Below are 8,110 nucleotides of genomic sequence, written 5' to 3' on the forward strand. Positions count from 1 at the left end.
TATCCAGCCTTTCTCTGATTTGTTGTGATTCTTGGTCCTTTTAAGGAAGTTTCAACCTGTGCCAAGGAGGCCTAGTGTATCTCCTATTCCTTCTTGTAAAGTTTTCAGTGTGTCAGCTTTTACCTCCAGGTCTTTGATCCATTTGGAGTTAATTCTAGTGCAGGGTGACAAAGAAGGATCCAACTTTAGTTTTCTCCAGGTGCTTATCCAGTTCTGCCAGCACAACTTGTTCAAGAGGCTGTCTTTCTTCCATTCCATTTTTTGGCTCCTTTGTCAAAGATTAGGTGGCCATAGGTTTAATATCTGGGTCCTCAGTTCTATTCCATTCGTCTTCAGGCCTGTTCTTGTGCCAGTACCAAGCTGTTTTGATAATTATAGCTCTGTAATAGAGTCTAAAGTTTGGTATTGAAATTCCTCCGGGGCTGTTCTTTCTGCTAAGAAGTGTTTTTGCCATACAGGGTCTTTTATTATTCCATATGAAATTTTGGATTGCCTCTTCTATTTCTTTAAAGAATGACATTGGGATATTGATGGGTATTGTGTTGAATTTGTAGATAGCCCTTGGCAAGATTGTCATTTTCACAATGTTGATTCTTCCAATCCAGGAGCATGGGAGGTTTTTCCATTTCCTCAGTTCTGCTTTAATTTTCTTTTTCAGGGTTTTAAAGTTTTCATCAAAAAGGTCCTTTACATTCTTAGTTAAGCTAATTCCTAGGTACTTTATTTTCTTTGAGGCTATTGCAAAAGGAGTTGCTTTCCTGATTGTTGCCTCATTCCTCTCACGTAGAGGAAGGCAGTTGATTTTTGAGGGTTGATTTTATAGCCTGCTACCCTTCCAAAGTTTTGAATCAGCTCAAGGAGCTTGGGAGTAGAGTCTATAGGATTCTTTAAATACAGAATCATGTCATCTGCAAAGAGGGAAAGTTTTACTTCCTCTTTCCCTACTAGGATCCCCTTTATGCTTGCTTCTTGCCTTATTGCACTGGCTAGGAATTCTAATACTATGTTAAAGAGGAGTGGAGAGAGTGGGCATCCTTGTCTCGTTCTTGATTTTAGAGGGAATGGCTTTAGCTTTTCACCATTAAGTATAATACTAGCTGTGGGTTTGTCATACACAGCCTTTATTATATTGAGGAATGTTCCATGGATTCCTAGTTTCTCCAGAGCTTTTAACCTAAAGGGGTGTTGGATCTTGTCAAAAGCCTTTTCTGCATCTATTGAGACAATCATGTGATTTTTCTCCTTGCTCCTGTTGATGTGTTGAATTATATTAATTGATTTGCGTATGTTGAACCAGCTTTGCCTCCCTGTGATGAATCCAGTTTGATCATAGTGTATAATTTTTTGATGAATTGTTGTAGACGGTTGGCCAGTATTTTGTTGAGAAGTTTTGCATTGATGTTCATCAAAGAAATAGGTCTATAGTTCTCTTTCTTTGATGAATCTCTGTCTGGTTTGGGGATGAGGGTTATACTGGCTTCATAGAATGAGTTGGGTAAAGAACCTTCATTTTCAATTTCGTTGAAGAGCTTGAGGAGTATTGGTGTGAGCTCTGCTTTGAAGACCTTATAGAATTCAGCTGTGAATCCATCTGGCCCTGGGCTTTTCTTAGGTGGAAGTTCTCTAATTGCCATTTCTATTTCAGAGCTTGAAAGAGGCCTGTTGAGTTGGCTTAGTTCTTCTTGGTTCAGTGTGGGTACGTTAATATTGGCTAGGAATTCATCCATTTCTTCTAGATTCTCAAATTTGTTGGCGTAAAGGTTTGAGAAGTATTCCCTCATGATACTCTGGATCTTGGTAATTTCTGTCGTGATATTACCATTTTCATCTGTGATATCCTAAATTTCTTAAGTAATTACAAAAATACTAATTATTTATAATAGTAAAATTATTTATAATAGTAATTCTAATTAGCTGTAGAAATTAGTCCTAATTCATTGCAAAAATACTAGCTATGTAGTTTTCTTCCAGGAGCTTAATGTAGCAATACGTCTAACTTTTATGAAAGTTAAAATGGTTTTAAATTTTACTGTATGCTCTTCCTACTCAGTAACCAGAGTTTTGCATTTTTGTTTTGTTGTTTCATTTTTAAGGACACCTTTCCATTAAGAACTTTCATTTCTTGGAGTACATTTTGCAAAATATTACTTTTTATGGCCATATTGAGACTTTTGTGATATGCTCCTGTGAATATCTTCCTTCGGTCTTACTGTGTGACTGTCTTGATATCTATATAATTTATAATATCCCAGTACATTTTTCTTTTTTGGTGTTTTCGCTTTATTCTTGTTTTTGTTTTTCTAGTCAACAACACGATTTATTGATTTCTGTTCCAGGCTGAGTAGGGCTGAAGAGTACCCAAGAGAACCAGATTCAATCCAGGCCTGAAGGTAAGCCTGTGGGAAAAGGGGCAGGAAACACACACATAAACACACAGTTCTGGCATCTGGTAGCAGGGAACAGTCTCACTGAGGGATACTGGTGGGCACAGGGAGTCAGGAAAGGATTCCCAGAGAACACATGGAGCAGGAGGTGAGTGAGCCATCAGAACCTCCTCTTTTTGTACATGTCTAGGAATTCACACTTCAGACCAGTGGACACAAGGTGAGCTTAGCAGGTTTGGGGCTGGCCGCAGCAAGGACTCCCTCTTGCTTTATCACATCTGAGTGAAATTCCTCCCAGCAACTCTTGGCCTGTGCTTTGCCTTCTACCACCCATGAGCCTTTCAGTGGGCTCCATCTCAAGGCTTCCCTGAGACAGTACACATGGGCCAGGTACTCGATCTAGTGCCTGCACATCATCAAGCTTCTAATCAATGCACATTATCATTTGAAGTGCTATCTAAATACTACCGAGGTCTTGGTTCCAGCCTCAAGTAATCCCAGAAGTCATCGTACCCCAGGGCTGGGGTTTCCAGAACACTCAGGAGGCCCCAAGAATGTGAGGTACTGCTTTACAAGGACAAAACTTAATCCTTAGCTCCTTGTTTCAGGGATTGCAGAGTCTAGGCCATGGGTATGTATCCCCCTTCATGTGGCATTACAGGCTTCCCAGATCTACAGCCCTGACAAGAGAATATAAAACTCTTAAAGCTAGTATCATATGCACAATAAGTAGAAACCAAACTCAGCCACACCCCTGGCAAATCTTCTTTCCACTTGTCCTGGGGTGTTCGCATAGCAGTGTGGCAGGAAAGAGATCTGCAACAGAGCCTTCAGACTCCAAAACAAGTACCTTCTCTGAATATGGTATCACACACACTTGAATCCCAGCACTTGGGAACTGAGAGACAAGAAGGGCCACAAATTTGAGGGCAGTCTAGGCTTGATACCACCTTCCATGCCAGCCTTGATTACATAAAGACTCTGTCTCAAAAGAAGAAAATAGTGAGCCTACTAAACTCACCCCTATTTTGGGGTTCAGCTGGAGCTCAGCCTTTGCATCTTTATAAAAGGTCCTAAATCCCAAATATAGACAAAACCTGCCATTAAAAAATGGTGAGTGGGAAGTTTCTAAGTGCAGCCCTCAAGTGGGACTGGGAAAGGGAAAAGGGGACCCGTAGTTGATCCACCCCACACCCCTGACCCTGGAGAAGGTGGAAGCAAGCAAGGGCAGGTGGCAGGCTGGCAGCAGGTGCGGCTTTGGTGGTCAACCCCACAAGAGAACGGCAATAGGGAGAGATAGATGGGTTCATGCCTCTCTGTCAGTCTGATGAAGACTTCTCAGGACTAGAGGAGGTATCTTAAGTAGGTTCGAGTCCGACAAGCGCGTCCAATACAGACCCACTTTTGGGGGGATTCAGGGAGTCCAGCCAGGCCAAAGTTGGAGTCCATGCGGGTACTGTCTATGTCCACGGGATCCACTGCTGGACCCCACACTATGGTTGCCAAGTGGGAGGGATTGCCGTAGTAGGTGGCATCCACAGCATACACGTCCTCCACCTAGTCCAGGTCAAAGAGGTAGGGAACACCCTGGTGGTCGTAGATCTGGCCTTGCCGCTCTGCCTCCTCTGATACAAGGATTTCTCCAACATACTCTATGACAAAGCTGTTCTTGCGGATCTTCTCCAAGGTGTGGAGACCCCAGCCATGTCCATCGTCCATGCGGAAGATGCAGAGGTCATGGCGGATGTCCTTCTGAACACTGGGGCAGTCATAGCCACAGTGGCAGCAGGAATTGCTCTCGCACATGTGCTGTCCAGCTTGTAGGCGCACCAAGTCCTGGTCATTATAAGCACCTCCAGCCTCCAAGGGTGCCCACTGACTGTCCTGGCACTCACAGCCCATGGCTGGTTGAGGGTGATGGCCTCACCAACACGGTACTCGTTTATATACACGAAGGCCTTAAGGAGGCCATCAAAGTCCACCTCGTTGTCCACAGTAGTGTCTCCTATGTGGCTGCGCTTGGCTTTGTGTTCCTGCTGCAGCCGCCTCTGCTTAGCCTTCCGCACCAGATAGTTGAGCAAGTTTGGGTCCAGGTGCCGGGGTGTCTTCATGGAACTGCTTGAGGAGGTGCACACAAGAGATTCTGCTGTGGCTCCCACGTGTTCTGTGATCAGGGTACTCACGCCACTATACCAGAGAATACTCTTGTTCCCGGGTCTTCTTGTAATCACCCAGTTACTCCACCCCAACGTCATTCAAGTTCCTCTTAGACACACGAAGGGCAGGGCAGGGCAGGAGAGCTGGGCCAGGCAGCACAGCTCCTGTAGCTAATGCAAAGAAGCTTCACAATACATGCTACCGCCTTTTACATATTCTGCCATCTTTCTACATGGCTAACAATAGTTAGGCCTAGCCAACCTCTCCAGTGTATTTTGTTTTTACATCTAGTGTAGTTACTTTTATATTTCTAGGCACCTGCTAGTTACCATAAATGAGGGAAACTTTACAACTTGTTATTTGGGTATGGCTTACTATGCTTAATATGGTTTTTCCCCAAGTCTGTCCATTTCCTTAGGAATGGGCAATGTCATTCTTTCTGATGTAAGCATAGAATTCCATTGTGTGTGTGCGTGCGTGCGTGCGTGTGTGCGTGTGTGTGTGTGTGTGTGTGTGTGTGTGTGTGTGTGTGTGCCACATTTTCTTGATCCATTCATCCACTGTGGGGCATCTGGGTTGGGTTGATTCCATATCTTGACTGTGGTAAAGAAGAGGTTTTTGTTGTTGTTGTTGTTGGTTTTTGCTTTTATTGTAGTTGCTGTTTTGTCATCTTTTCCTTGTGGCTTGTTTGTCTGTCTTCAGAGGATGCAGTAGGGACACAGAAAGGGTGAGATAAAGGGGGAACAAATTCAGTGGTGTTACTCAATAGTTATTATGTGGAAAAGAAAGTATGCAATTTGTTGGTGAGAATGGAAAGGAAAACTGTGAGAGAACAGAGAAGGTGTAGCATGCTTCTAAACAAAATGCATTCATTACCTGATTTATGTAACTTCAGTCCTTCTGTATATTACTTCTGTTTTTATTACATACCAAATATAATGTTTTCACACCTGATAATCAAGGATCCATCTCATCTTCCCAAGTCTTTTCCAGGCTGATTCTCATTCCTCTTGCTCAGTCCCTATGTACTACCTATGTCAAACTTTTCATTGTTGGAAAAATTATTTCAAATCTACCCTGTCAAGACTTCTATGTGGGATGAAGGGAATAGTTGAAATATGCTTCTTTCTTACCAGTAGCTTCTCCATTATTGAAAAACTATCAGTTTTCCAAAATTTTCTCATGTCTCCTTGATCTGCCCACTAACGTCATAGTTAGTATCTCTTTCATATGCTGTGTTAGAGTTTCCTGAATATTATTTATTTTTTTGGCAGACTGAGACTTTGGTAAGAGGAAGGTTGTCTTATGGCATTTGTATTTGTCATATAAATAGCTAAATGATCCTTAAATGGCATGCAGAAATAGACAGAAATTCATGTCTCCCAGGACTTGGTGTTGATGCTCTGAACCACATACACTTGACTGAGGACCGTCAGTCTTGTTATTCACACTCTAAAAACTGTGAAATAAAGATGTACATACTAAGCATAGAAGAAGCATATTGAAAAGTACATATGAACCCCTAGTCTCTAAAAGCAAAGAAACACTATATGCATTAGAATAATATGATACAGAAATCTTTATGGCTCCATCTTTTCTATATATAAGAGTTTTACTACATAATATTCTAATTAGCTGTATGGAATAGCAAAAATTAGTTTTTTAAATCATCAGTAGACATTTAAGTAGCTTTCTACCATTTATCACCCTAAAAAAATTTTCATCAGTGTCTTTGAGCATTTCTAATTTCTTGGCACTTAATTTTCAACTTTTGTAGGAAAGAGGCAAAAGGCCCTTTTGGAAAGTTAAGTTGTACCGAATTTCATACTCACTTCTAGATTTCAGTGCAAACCATAGCACCTAGGATTTTTGCCATAGGCATTATTAACAATTTGAGACAGATAATTCATCACTGCAGTGGCATTTCTTATTCATGGCAAGCAATTCAGTATTATTCTTAGCCACGTGCCAGTGGCTCATGCCTGTAATCCTAGTTATTTGGAAGGCTGAGATCTGTGAATCACAGTTCAAAGCCAGCCTGGGCACAAAAGTCCATGAGACTCTTATCTCCAATTAATTACCAGAAAACCGAAAGCGGGGTGTGGCTCCACATGGTAGAGCACTAGCTTTGAACTGAAAAGCTCAAGGACAGACAGCACCCAGGCCCAGAACTTAAGCCCCACAACCATTAAAGTAAGAGTATCATTTTGAGCCTCTGTCTCCAGATGTCAGTAATAGACTGACCTAACAGTTCAAGGCAATTCATGTTTCTAGCCCTAGAAGAGTGGCTCATGTGGAAGCATGCCTGCCAAGCAAGCACTTAGGCATGGGTTCAAACTTCAGTGCCACCAAAAAAGAAATGACTTAATATACTGCCAGATATTCCAGGTTGGTAAGAGGGGAGCTGAATAACAACAACTGTCCTCATCTCTCCCCTTGAAAGTCATTGATCTAAAGCAATAAACTGCAACCTACTATATAGCCATGCATTTTTACACCAACTTGGTATTTGGAGGAACAAGGAAATCTGAACCTATAAATGTATCTCATTTCCAAAAACCTTGTGGACATCCATAAAATGGCAAAAGTATTTTGTATGAGACTATGAAATCACTCAACATCAAGGAAATATAACAAGCATTTTGGAACACACAAAAAACATATCAAGAAATGTACACAAAATATATGTCAAGGGTGATAAAGCTCAATATATACAAGATAGCCTTTTAATAGCCTGCATTATATGACACTACACAATAACTAGTTGAAAAATGAAGATAAAGCCTTGAATAGAGACAGTTTGATATGTAAAGAAAAGGAAGGAGTAGAGGTTAATGAATTATTTCTAAATCAATATAATGTAATAAAACTCTCTCTTCTGTGAAAATGGGAAATTTGCATTTATGCCCAGTGAAATATAGATGAACAGTGATTGTGCTTATTACACCTGTCACAGTGAAAAAAATCAGGGCACATTATCTACCAGTTACATTTCTTCAAAACTGATTAACCTTAATACATTTTTCCCTTCACTGATTTTTATGGAGTTTACTGAATATAGCATGTCTTGATTAAAATTGCCCACATCTTAATTTAAGTCATTCCTTTCTCTAACTCATGGATCTTTGATCATTTCTTTAAATTAACTGTTTAACTAATAGGAATAATGTAATTTCTTGGTCATGATCTATTTAAAAACTCAAATGGAGAATTCCTTACAACACAATTTAAAAAAAATGAAAAGTAAATGTTGAAATAATACTTTTTCCCATTTCCATCTATTTAGGGTACAAGTTCTTTGAAAGTAAACTAAGTCTTTACAAAGGATCACAAAAACAAACCTATTTTGATATTAAAAAATATTGTGTGTTAAAGTTTGTGTATATTCCATCCTGCTTTTTCTAATTCAAACATTTTTGTGATTCTATTACTTGTATAAACAAGCTTTGAATTAATATTTTGTTGTTGTTAGCTTAGTGCATTTTATAGTCTGCCCTCCTAGCAACTGATCAAATTTCTCTAGCAGTTAATTTGATTTGATCATTAAGAAAACTCCAAGCACATAATTA

General features: G+C 40.3%; 1 pseudogene; it reads right to left on the reverse strand.

The window, feature by feature from the left end:
* Positions 1 to 3,728: 3,728 nt before the first annotated feature.
* Positions 3,729 to 4,765, reverse strand: LOC150058773 (histone-lysine N-methyltransferase SUV39H1 pseudogene; annotated as a pseudogene).
* Positions 4,766 to 8,110: the final 3,345 nt, after the last annotated feature.

This window comes from Megascapheus bottae, chromosome 9 (assembly GCF_031878675.1).
Source record: "Megascapheus bottae isolate mThoBot1 chromosome 9, mThoBot2.hap1, whole genome shotgun sequence".
Classification (NCBI taxonomy): Eukaryota; Metazoa; Chordata; class Mammalia; order Rodentia; family Geomyidae; genus Megascapheus; species Megascapheus bottae.